Raw genomic sequence first — 13,164 nt, forward strand, 5'->3', positions numbered from 1 at the left:
ACATGCCTGTAGTCCCAGCTACTCGGGAGGCTGAGGCAGGAGAATCGCTTGAACCCAGGAGGTGGAGGTTGTTGCAGTGAGCCGAGATCGCGCCATTGCACTCCAGCCTGGGCAACAAGAACCAAACTCCATCTCAAAAAAAAAAGAAAGAAAAAAAAGACACTAAGAGTGAGACACCAGGAACTTTTCTGTCTTGACAAGGGGGAGAAGGAGCAATGAGTACCCATATCGCCCTTTTATAAATGAGCCCTGAAAGTTCAGATCTTTTACTTTGTGTCCCCATTCATCTGTAAGTACTTTCTTGGTCGGTTCATGTTGTTCCCCAGGAGAATGGTATTGTTTAATTTGTGGGGAAATTTTGCTCGAAATTTTTATGACAAGCCTTGAAAAATTAGTAGCTTTGACGGAATGTAATTGCTAGCTCAAGGACAATGAGCTAAAACTCTCCACCATCCACTATTCTCATTTTACTCTTCAGGAGATTAAGGGAAGTCTAGATGACATGAACAGAAAAAAAGTAAAATCATACAAGGTAAATCTAATGAAACCAGTACTTGAAGCTGGGGAGCTTCATACTTAGTTTTATGAAATGAGAATGTTAGCAACAACCTAGGGGGATCCTCTTCCCATTAACAATGTGTTCAGTATAATGTGTTTCTGTGCTTTGGTCTCAGCTGTAAATCCTGACCTTCATGCTAAGCATTAGTTAGAATTGTAGTAGGAACTAAATATGCGTATGCTCTGCATACTTTTTGTTTTGTTATTGGGATTCTAAATTTGACTTAAAATTTTTTTACTTTTACTTTTTAAAAAAATAGATTTAGGGGGTACAAGTGCGGTTGTGTTACATGGATATATTGCATAGTGGAGAAGTCTGGGATTTTAGTGTACCCATCACTGAAATAGTGAACCTTGTACCCAACAGGTATTTTTTCCACCCTCACCCTGCCCTCCACCTTTTGTAGTCCGCAGTGTCTGTTATTCCACCTCTATGTCCATGTGTAATCATTTTTTTTTTTTTTTTTAGCTCCCACTTGTAAGTGTGAACGTGCTGAGTTTGACTTCAAAGGAAAAGCAGAAACCTTACTTTAAGCTCAAAGACAACTAATTGTACCTCTGGCTTAAGCTCCTTTATTTTAACTAAGTGAGGAGAGTTAAGTACCTGTTGTCACAATGTCTTCTAGTAGTCAAAGAGCCCTAAATAAAGTGAATTTCAGGTGTTACATTTCCTTAAAGAATTTAGAGCTATGTAGGAACAATTGATAGCTAAATCTGTAATTAACTTGGAGTGGTCCACAATGTGACTTATTTTTGGCAGTAATCATCATATGTAGTAACAGAGATCATACTGTAGGCCTTTTGATTGATGAATGAATATTTCTTTGTCAATTTTAGTGGAAATTAAGAATATTATGCTGGTTCTCCCACAGAGGAAGTTCAGACTTAATAATAAGATACTGCTGACCCTTCAAGAACTTGACTCTCTTACCTAATTTCTGTACTTCTCCAAGGAATTAAAATATGAAACCTGGGGATATAGTATGAAACCAGAAATGGGAGGACCAATTCTTCATTATTGGTAAAAATAGGTACCAAAGAAAATAATTAAAATTTATATTTAATTTTAAAACTGAATTCAATCCAGTAAAATTAACTTCTTACACTGATCTTTTTTTCCAGAGCTACTAAAGGTGGAAAATTGGCTTGAGGTTTAATACAAATATGGCTTTCCTTTGCCATATATGTTTTATTAATTTGGATTTCCCTAATGGGCATCTGTATATATACATTCTCATGTACTCCTGTGTTTGGCTAGTCTTTTTTCAGAGGAGTCAGATTTACTCCAGTAATCTTATTTCTTTAAAATCTTCTGATACTGTTTGTTATAGATTGGAATTCATTATTAGAAACTTAAATCTTGTATTCAATACGAATGACTTAGGTTCTGAACTACCAAGCTGGCTTTACCTATTGAATGATTTTTTCATGGAAGATGAAAAGTGCTCAAAGTAGAGCCACATTAATTTTGTAAAAGGGCATTTTTTTTTTTTTTTAAGAAGGACTTCAGGATAGATTAGCAAAGAAAAATAGAGTTTTTTGTTTGTTTGCATTTGAGATGGAGTCTCGTTCTGTCGCCGAGGCTGGAGTGCAGTGGCACGATATCTGTTCCAACCTCCACCTCCTGGGTTCAAGTGATTCTCCGGCCTCAGCTTCCCAAGTAGCAGGGACTACAGGCACATGTCACCATGCCTGGCTAATTTTTGTATTTTTAGTAGAGATGGAGTTTTGCCATGTTGGCCAGGCTGGTCTCGAACTCTTGACCTCAGGTGATCTCCCCACCTCAGCCTCCCAAAGTGCTGGGATTACAGGCGTGAGGCACTGTGTCTGGCTGAAAATAGAGTTTTAATCATCTGCTTTTCAAATTCTGAATCGGAATATATAATGAGTAATACTTAGGGAATATTGGGGCAGGCATGAAAGCAGGTTGAGGATATTGGGGCAGGCATGAAAGCACTCACAGCTCTAAATTTGCTTAATCAAGAAGGAAGATAGGGAATGGTGCTACGCATAGATCTTGTAGAAATAACAGACTTACAAAATGATAGAATTGTAGGTGGAAAGAATCTTGGAGATTATGGCTCAGCAGTTGTAACCTTTTGATACTGCTGCTAAAGTCTATTTATAAAGGCATTTTGTGTTTTTACTATTTGAAGTGAAAGCAGAAATATGGGTCGAAGATTCTGCACTGCTACATTAAGTCAATCCTTACACAGTAAGGATTGACAGTAACGGGGGAACCTGGCCTAATATCAGACTGTACACATATATGTGCTCTTCTGTACTTTTCTGATGCGGATTTGAGTTAAGATTGGATGTTAAGATTGGATGTTCATAATGCTTGTCATTTTGCTACCTAGTGAAGGAGCAAATTGTGGCAAAGGAAACCTGTTGAACCCCAAATTGCTTATTTAAGTGTGTGGTGAGATGAGGGCTTAATGAAATTGTAGTTACTAAGGTAACTTAAAAATAAATGAGCCTCTTTCTCCCACCTTCTTTCCTTAGCCCTATTTTAGAAATGAAGAAATTGAAGCCCAGAAAGGTTAAATGACCCTCTTATATTTGATGACAAAGTGAGGGCTAGAATCTTGACTTCTCCTCCAGTTGTCTTTCTACTGCATTTTTGGGTTTGCTTTTTGGAAGTCAAGATGATAAAAATGGATGTTATCCTAGGGTCAGAAGGAACTTTCAGATTCAGTTTCAGGCTAGTATCAATAACTTAAAATTTATGCTGCATGGTAAAAAGTGTCAGAAGATTTGGCATGAATAACACCTCAATTTTTTAAAACATTCTTAACTTCAGACAAATGAGCTTGATAACCGTCCTTAGCAAAGTCCTTGAATGAATTATTGAGTAGTTGGCTCTTGAGCATTTTAAAAAAGAACCGAGGAATCACTGGGAGCCAGTATGGGTTCACTAAGAAACTAGGTTGATATCTTCTTTCTTTAGGATTTCCAGATGAGTACCCAAAGGAAATAATGTTAACATAATTTATCTTGATTTTAGTATTGATAGTTGTGGCCTCTTTGAAGGCTCATAGCTGGTTGCACAATTGAATGAAAAGTGGTAATTATTATTCACCTCCTTACGAGGTCTCACACTATGGCATGGGGTTCTAATTTTAATGTAGTTTGACATTTTTTTTTCAAATACCAGGTTGAAGGATGGCTGAATTTACTGAATTCAAATATGAGACAAAGCTGGGAGGTGGTGCTTATATGATAGAACTGAGATTCAGAGTGATCTTAATAGGCTGAAATGGTGGGCCAGAATTAGTAAGATACATTTAACAGGTAAGATCCTCTCCTTAAGATGGAGGGAATTACATACCTACAAGGTAAAAAACCTGGCTTGGCAGGAGGACTTGTGAAAATGATTTGGGATGTATTGGCTTAAAATGAACTGAGAGTAGAATAAAGCTTCTGTACCTTGTGCTTGTGAGATACTTCTGCAATATTGTGCGCAGTACCGGGTGGCACATTTTAAATGGGACATTGACAGACTCGCAAATGTATCAAGAAGGATTCCCAGAATGAAGAATGTGGAAAACATTTCGTACTAGCAATAATCAAAGAACGGAGTTTTATCTTTAAAAGAAAACAAGAAATTGTGACAGCTGTCTTTAGATATATGAGGGGCTTTTTTTTTTTTTTTTTTCTGACGTAGTTCTATTATTTTGTTTGGCCCTGGAAAAACATATGTATATGCACACACAAAGACAGACTAGAGTTACACAACAGTGGAATGGTTTGTTTCATTAAGTAGTGATCATTCATTAAAGATGGGATGTTCATCGGTCAAAGATTTTGTAGACTGCAGAAGAATTTCTTGTACCATATAGAAAATTTGCTTAAACTATAAACTCTGAGTCTTCTTCTAATTCTAAAATTTAAGGTCTATGAAATTAGAATATATATTTTATTTCGTTCTGGGTACTTCCATCCAGCACATGGCCAGAGTTCTCTGTAAGTCTTAAACTTACATGATTAAGTATTTAGGGATTTTTGTGAGGGAGATTGTGGGTGATATTTACCATTTTTTTTCATAGAGGCTGTATAATGAGGGTGAATTCTATTAAGCAATAAATGTAGCACTTTAATTCATAAATTAATATATTTCTGTTCATTCTTAAATTTACTATGTGCTTAGGTGCTATTTTTCTATGTCGTTTGCTCTTTTATTTGGTGAATACCAAAACGTTAGCATTTTAAACATATGCTTTAGTTCTGACACTGAATTTGTAGTTACGATATGTTATCTCGGTATAGTAGTCTCCTCTTATCTGTGGGTTCTGTTACCTGTGGTCAACTATGGTCCAAAAATGTTAAATGGAATATTCTAGAAAAAAACAATTTACAAGTTTTAAATTACATGCCTTTCTGAGTAGTGTGGTGAAATCTCAGTCTGTCCAGGGTGAATGGGAATCTTCTCTTTGTCCAGTTATACCCTCTGTATATGCTAACAAGTCACTTAGTAACCTTCTCAACTGCTGTAGTATCACAGTGTGTTCAAGTATTTTTACTTTACATATTTATGGCCTGAAAGTGCAAAAGTAGTAATGCTGGCAATTTGGATATATCCAAGATAAGCCAAATATATGCCAAAGAGAAGTTGTTATCTCATACTTTGTGTAATTTATAAATTAAACTTTATCACAGGTATGTATGTATGTATGTATGAAAAAACAATATGTATAGGGTTCAGGCCATGGTTTCAGGGATCCAGTGGGGGTCTTGGAACATATTCCCCCCTCTGATAAGGGGGGACTGCTCTAGCTCTTTAACCATAGTTGTGTTTCTGATACTGTCACTTTAGTGTGAACAATGTGATTACTTTTTCTTGAGTGGAAATTAGAGAACAATTGGAAAATCTAGGATCCTAAAAGAACCCAAATTGTGGGAAGCACTCACAGCTTTAAATTTGTCAGTTTTCCCTACAGAGCAAGCAAATCTGTATGCCTTTTTTTTTAAGTTATTGATGCTGATCTTTTATTTGTATAAATTTGTTGGGTGCAAGTACAATTTTGTTACATTGATGTGTTGTATAGTGGCGAAGGCAGGGCTTTTAGTGTGTGCATCACTGCAGTAATGTACACTGTACCCATTAAGTAATTTCTCATTCTCTACTCCCCTCACACCCTCCTTTCTTTTCTTTCCTTTTTTTTTTTTTTCCATGAACAGTCCTGCTGCAGTAGTCCCTTTCTTCATGGCTCAGAATATCTGGTACAAAGGTGTTTCTTGAAAATGTTTGAGGCCAAGTGCAATGGCTCATCCTGTAATCTCAGTACTTTGGAAGGCTGAGGGAGGAGGATCACGTGAGCCCAGGAGCTTGAGACCAGCCTGGGCAACATAGTGAGACTGCACCTCTACGAAAAAAGGGAAAAGTAAAAAATCAGCTGGATGTGGTGGCCCATGTTTGTAGTCCCAGCCACTCAGGTGGCTGAGGCGGGAGGATTGCTTGAACTCAAGAGTTCTGTTTAAGGTTATAGTAAGCTATGATTGTCACTGCACTCCAGTCTGGGTAAGAGAGTGAGACCTTGTCTCTTAAAAATATGTCTCTCTCTATGTAAAACGTTTAAGACACAAGAATCTTTCGAATAGAAAAAGTGATAATTCAAATTTATGAAGCTTCTCTTTTCCTCAGGGATGATAATAAAGTTAAGGAGGTAAGAAATATCTGTGCTTGATCAGAGGTATGGTTCTTATAGTAGGTTTATTATTCGTGCAGACCACATGTACTTAGAGGCTTCGTAGAGCACAACACTAAGAATTAAAACTCACATTTTTGCTTGGGTACTCCCCGCCCCCACCAATTAGTTGTACCACTCTGGGCAAACATCATAATTGTAGTTCCTTCCTTTTTTTCATTTGCAAAATAGTGATATTAGTTCCTACCTTCTTTACCTCATAGAGTCTCAAAGATTAGATAAGTTAATATGTATGAAAAGGCTTTGAATAATGTAAAGAAAACTGTATGCAGGAGGTGGTAACTTGGTGACATCTCTACGTAGTGACACCCACTAGAAGAATGTGAAGTAGTAAAGTGGGGGAATGAGATATTTTAGGTATGGATATTAGCTTGAGTTATATGTCAGAGGTAAACGAGAAATTTGTATAAGAGGAATTTCAGAAAGCTTTGGTAAAGTGCAAGCAAGGGTGAGGTGAGGTGTATGGAGAGAGGTGTATTAACAGGTGGAAGAGAAGTGGTGTGGCCAGGCGTGGTGGTTCACACCTGTAATCCCAGCACTTTGGGAGGCCGAGGCAGGCAGATCACTTGAGCTCAGGAGTTTGAGACCAGCTTGGGAAACATGGTGAAACCCGTCTCTACTAAAAATACAAAAATTAGCTGGGCATAGTGGTGCATGCCTGTAGTCCCATCTACTCTGGGAGGCCGAGGTGGGAGAATTGCTTGAGCCTGAAAGTGGAAGGTTGCAGTGAGCTGAGATCGTGCCACTGCACTTCAGTCTGGGCAACAGAACGGGACCCTGTCTCAAAACAACAACAACAACAACAACAACAACAGCAAACAGGTGGTGTATTTCAGTATAGTAAGAACTAAATGTCTGCTGTCTGATTAACCCTTGTTAGGTTCTGAAGATACTAACTAAACCTGTCTTAAAATGATGCTTGTGTTCAGGAGAAAGATTTACATACATGAAACCATTATATGGCAGCTGCAACTACATATGAGCGTTTATACTTAAGTACTGGGTTTTGAGGCATGGAAAACAAGTGTGAGAGCTCAGAAGTCAGTGAGGTTAGTGGGGAGTAAACAAGAAAGGCTTTTTCTGGTGGAGATAGGACTTGAAATAGGCCTTAAAGATTGGTTTGGAAAGTGGACATTTGAGACTTTGGGGGTGACAGGTGAAGAGTGAGGATGGCTTGAGTCAAGCTGCTAAACTTGGAATGAGCTTGATGGGGACCAAAGATTGGAAAAGCACAAAGCTATCATGTGGAAGCTTTTAACTAACACAGAGAATGATGGGTTCTCTTCTGTGTGCTTCCTAGAGGCTTGCTTAGTGGTCTCACAGAGTAGCTCAGGGTTTGCCAACCAAACAGCCTTCCACTCCTGCATCAGCCACACAAGCGTGTTTTTTGAACCATTTCCTAACATTTTGTTTCAAGAAGAGATTGTGCCAAAATAATAATAATAAATAAATTTGAAAAACTTGAATCTAGTGGATTGGAGATATTGAGTAAAAATATTTGCAATGCAAATGATACTTATTGGAGTGTTTCTTTGTAGATAAAAGTGTAGAAAAGTTAGAAAGCAGGAGCTCAGATAAAAGGATGTTGTTGCAGTAATTTAGTTATGAATTCACAGTGGTCCCTAGAAAGGCTGTGGTAGTGAAGTAAATGGTTACTAAATATAAAAAACAGCTTGTTGAACTTTTCTAGAACCTACACTGGTGACGTGAAAGACATGGTAAGGGATTAGGTAAAAACATCAGGTTGGTTTGTTCTTTTCCCCTGCTCTGTATCAAGTATGGTAATAGGCATTGAGAAACTAAAGATGAAGTGAGACATGTTTTCTGCCCTCATAGGATATATTATCTGTTGTGGGAGACACACTTTATTTCTCTGCTTCTAGGACATGCTTTTTACATTTTATTTTTATTTCATTTTATGTGTGTTTTGTGTGTGTGTGTGTGTGTATATATATGTATATCTATATATTTTTTGAAATGGAGTCTTGTTCTATCACCCAGGCTGGAGTGCAGTGCCACAATCTCGGCCCACTGCAGCCTCTGCCTCCCAGGTTCAAGTGATTCTCCTCCCTCAGCCTCCCAAGTAGCTGAGATTACAGGCACCCGCCACCATGCCCAGCCAATTTTTGTATTTTTAGCAGAGAGGGGAGTTTCACCATATTGGCCAGGCTGATCTTGAACTCCTGACCTCAGGTGATCCACCCGCCTCAGCCTTCCTAAATGCTGGGATTACAGGCGTAAGCCACCACGCCTGGGCCCATTTTAAATCTTTAAAATTAAAACACACCTTGTAATCAAAGGCATGTCATAGTTTAATTAGCAGAACTTTTTTCTTTCTTATGATCACTTGCATCTTAGACTCAATAGTACATGATAGATATCATCTAATATCTATATATCTCATACATATAGCTAATTAAATTACTTTGTGGTGTTTGGTTTATACAAGCTGTGAATGAAGTGTTATAGAAGCCCAGAGGAAGGAAGAACTAGTTCTGCTTGTAGGGTTCTGGGAATGTTTTCATGGAAAGGGTGATAACTGAGCTGAGACTCAAAGGATGACTAAAAAGTTTACCATATCAGAAGGAAGAAAAGGGCCACTTCAGGTTATGTTGGATTTCACATGCAATTTTTGAAATTCAAGTAGTTTTTTGTTTTGTTTTGTTTTTGAGACGGAGTCCCACTCTGTCGCCTAGGCTAGAGTGCAGTGGCACGATCTTGGCTCACTGCAGCCTCTGCCTTCCGGGTTCAAGTGATTCTCCTGCCTCAGCCTCCTGAGTAGCTGAGATTACAGGCGCCTGCCATCACACCCAGCTGATTTTTCTATTTTTAGTAGAGATGGGGTTTCACCAGGTTGGCCAGGCTGTTCTTGAACTCCTGACCTCAGGTGATCCACCCACCTTGGCCTCCCAAAGTGCTGGGATTACAGGTGTAAGCCACCATGCCCGGCTCAATTAGTATTTTGTAAACATTACAAAATTCAGACTTAGCTCAAGGAGTATTCATATAAAAGTTGAATTGTGAGCCTCATGTAAGTAGAGTCTCTGTTATATATGTAAGTATGTGTATTAATTTATAATTTTATTTTCTCTCACACCTTGATGAGCATTGCTCAGTATCTGTCATTCTGATACTGACCCAGAAGAAAGGACACAGGTGGAGAACTTTGATTTCATAGGAGAATGGGATGGACAGATCCTTGGAATAGACTCAAGATATATATTAAAGGAGTGAGAGAGTTTACGATCGTAAAAGGAAAAGTGATGAGTAAAGGGAAATAAAGGGAATTTAAATCGGATTGCTTCATATGTTTTGGTAGACAGTTGAAGGTGAGAATCTTACCAGTTAGGGGATACTTTGAGAAGAAATTGAAGGTATGTAAAATTTCCAGGTTGATTCTGTCCCCCTGATATTATTATGTAGATGCCTTTTAATGTGGCCAGTCAGAAGGGGTTTAGTACAGTTCTGTAATAATGAGTCAAGTCACCATAGCTTTTTGTTCACAGAAGCGGAGCTGCTTTTGCACAGGCGTATAGGAACGAGATAGTGATCTGTGCTTTGGTAAGTGGGTATCTGTGCCTGGTGTGGGGCTGGGAAAGGGGTGGAAAATCCTTGCTCTGGTCTAGTTGGGGATATCTATGCCAGGGAGTTGAAGGAGAAGAGAGAAGAGGAAGAGACTAGGTGAATATGATGACAAGTACTAACGGGATTTATATAAGAGAAAGAAATACTTAAAAGTGGTTTGTGAATTCTGCAGGTTTTTCCAAATATTTAAATGTACATATGAACCAGGTTGAGACAAACATTTGACAGATAGTTGTCATAAATACTACAAACTATAACATGCTTGTTGAAGCAAACTTTATTATTTCTGATTTTGTTAGTATAGGTTTTTAAAGTTAAAGCATATTTTTATTTTCAGAATTTCTCTCACCTGTTGTTCTTATTGGTAGGTTGTCACTGCCTTTACTGATTTTAATTATAGGGCAAGTAAATGGTTTTAATATCCCCTTGATAGACTTTCATCTATTACCTGTACTCCCTACTGGCAGACTGCATCCATGAATTCAGTCAGCAAGTAAATACTCAGCATCTGTATTGTGCGGCTTGATATGTTCCTTAGATGATTGAATAACATGGGACTGAACTCCTGCTTCCATAATATTCCAGTGGGGAGAGAAATTATGCAGTTTTCTTTAATGAATGAAACAAGAAGTAAAAGGGTACTTCTTTGAACCTTATGTTTGTTTTATATTTTGGCTGACATTTACTGCATGTTTATAGTATACCAGATAATGCATGCAGCACTTGATCTATTAACTTATTTAATCTTCAGAATACACTGTAAGGTAAGTATTGCTGACATCTCTCCTTTCAGGTATAAAAACTGAGGCCTATAGAGGTTAAATAATTTGCTCATGGCCACATAGTGAATGATGGAACCAGAGTCTAAACATACTTGTACTATTACCACTTACTGCCCTGAATTATGTACTCTCTGTATACTGTAGTGTTTGTTTTCTGTGATCATTTATGGACTCAGTTTATTGTTTGTCTCTTATATGCCACTGTTTAAGCACTTTATATGTATTAACTGTTTATTTTTCACAATCCTATGAAGAAGGTGGTGGTGGTGACCTCAAATTATAGAACAGGAAACCAAGGCTATCAGAGGTTAATTTACTTGGCCAAGATCATATAGCCAGTAAGTTAGGGTGCTAGTAAGTAAAAATTGTTTATAAAACAAGTCCGGGTGAATAGGACTGTAATCTCCCTTTACAGCTAACCACTACTACTTTAAGTATTTTATTGTAATTACTGTAATATGCTCAATAAGAAACAGATTCCTAGATCTTTAGCTGAGTGCTCCACTCCTTGTGTTCTTTTGGGGGTTTGAGGTACATATGCCACAAAGGGAATTAGAAAGAAAGTTTTTATTACTTTGATGGACTGTGTTGATTGGGAATTTGAGGCTAGTAATAACATCTCCCTGACTAAATATTTGTGTATCACAAACTAATTTTGAATAAATGAAAAAAAACAGATTCTAAGAATATAAGCGCAATAAGAGTATGTATTCTTTTTTCCCTTTCTTTTATTTTTTGAAGAAAAGAGCCCAAAAGAGGGAGTCTTGTATTTTGTTTTCATTAATAGTTGTAAAACCCCCAAAAGAATATACCTTGTAAGGCTTAAATTTCATGACTTGCTTCTTGATGAGGATGTGAGATGTCATTAGATAGGAATTTATGCCCATTTTCTGAAGGAAATAACATTAAGAAAACCCAGAGACCCTAAGAATTAGTATATGTGTAGAATTTATGTTCTTTAGCTAATCCTGCATGTAATTTTTATGTAGCATTAGCTTAGTTGACAGGGTTGGTCCTGCAACTTTATTGTTTTCTGCTGGATAAATAATATTTAGTATCTGCCATTGTATACATTGCATATTGTTCTAGGTGCTGGGGAAACAAAACAGACATGTTCTTTATTCATGGAGACTATACTTTGTTCTGGGTGAGTTGTGTTTTATCTTGATCTTAGATTATTGCTGTTTTCAGTAGATGAGAAAATCAAGGCTTAGAAAGTTTAAATAATTTGCCTAAGGTTACAGAATTGATACATGGCGGGTATTGAGAAAAGAACCCAGAGTTTGTGTGGCTTCAAAATTTTTTCTGCTGTTTCATCACAAATCCTTGAGGCCAAGGAAATCATGGTTTCCCTGAAAAGTTTTAAAAGGATTTTCTCTCTTTTTTTAGTAACAAGCTACCAAAGAGAATTGAAGACCAATTTACATTTTGCAAGAGTTTGATACATCAGAGTGCATTCACAGTATACGAAAATAGAATAGTTAATTTAGTCCGTATTTCCAAAACATGATTGAGTTCATTTTGTGTATCTTTATGTGTATGTGTGTGTGTGTGTGTGTGTGTATGTGTGTGCACGCATATGTAGGTAGATATATATATGTGTGTGTGTGTGGTGTGTGCATACTTAGTGTATATGTTTACTCATTATAAACACATTCAGGAAAAACTTAAAGGGATTATATTCTATACCTATTCATCACCTTCCTTGTTCTCCCGCACCTTCACTATAATTAAGGATACCAGCTTATTTGGGGATATTTCTAAAAATTAGCCCACCTCTTCATACTCCTATCCTTACCCTAAGCCACAAAGAAAACGTGATTGTTGAAATCAAAGTACTTAGACAGTTTTCAGCACTTTAAAAATGATTCTTTGGCAGCTGTCTGAACTGGTAGTGGTAACTATGTATAATTTTCAAACTGGAAAGCAAACATGTTTCATTCCATAAGTGGTTTGTGATGAGCAGAGTGTAACTATGACATATTTTAAAAAAAAAAGAGCTCTGTGCTAGGTAGCAGTTTGTCTCTGCCATTAAACAATTTTGTAACCTTTGGGAATGGAGGTCTTGGTTTTTTTCTTTTGTACAGTGAATGTATGTGTGTGTGGTGTGTTTCGTAAAATGAAATACTTGAGGTACTTTCATTTAGTGTTAGAATTCTATAGGTACTTTCATTTAGTGTTAGAATTCTATAAAGCACAAATATGTAGATACTAAATCAGCTTAATTTTATTTCACTGAGCCAGTGGGAAAGCTCAGGAAAAATACTATTTACTAATATTGCTAGTTTTAAAATCAAATTGATTTCTTTTTAAACTGTGAATGGAGCATGTTCATATACGGGTTTGTTTGTTTTGACAAATTCTTTTTTTTTTTTTTTCCCCAAGCCTGGGTTCCAAAAAATGTTTTGACAGATTCTTGAAGCCAAATCTAATATTGACTCCAACGCTATTCTCCATTAAAGAAGTTTAGTCTCTAGGTTTAAGTCATTTTTAGGATTCACAGAATGTTTTAGAATATGGTTCATTCACTA

At 37.2% G+C, this 13,164-nt stretch overlaps 1 protein-coding gene across 2 annotated transcripts in view; it reads left to right on the top strand.

Annotated features, from left to right (window-relative positions):
* The window catches only part of SP4 (Sp4 transcription factor), a 94,214-nt gene that overhangs the window by 8,949 nt on the left and 72,101 nt on the right, over nt 1–13,164 (top strand). The gene's annotated exons all lie outside the window — the stretch shown is intronic.

The sequence above is a fragment of the Pan paniscus genome, chromosome 6 (assembly GCF_029289425.2).
Source record: "Pan paniscus chromosome 6, NHGRI_mPanPan1-v2.0_pri, whole genome shotgun sequence".
NCBI lineage: Eukaryota > Metazoa > Chordata > Mammalia > Primates > Hominidae > Pan > Pan paniscus.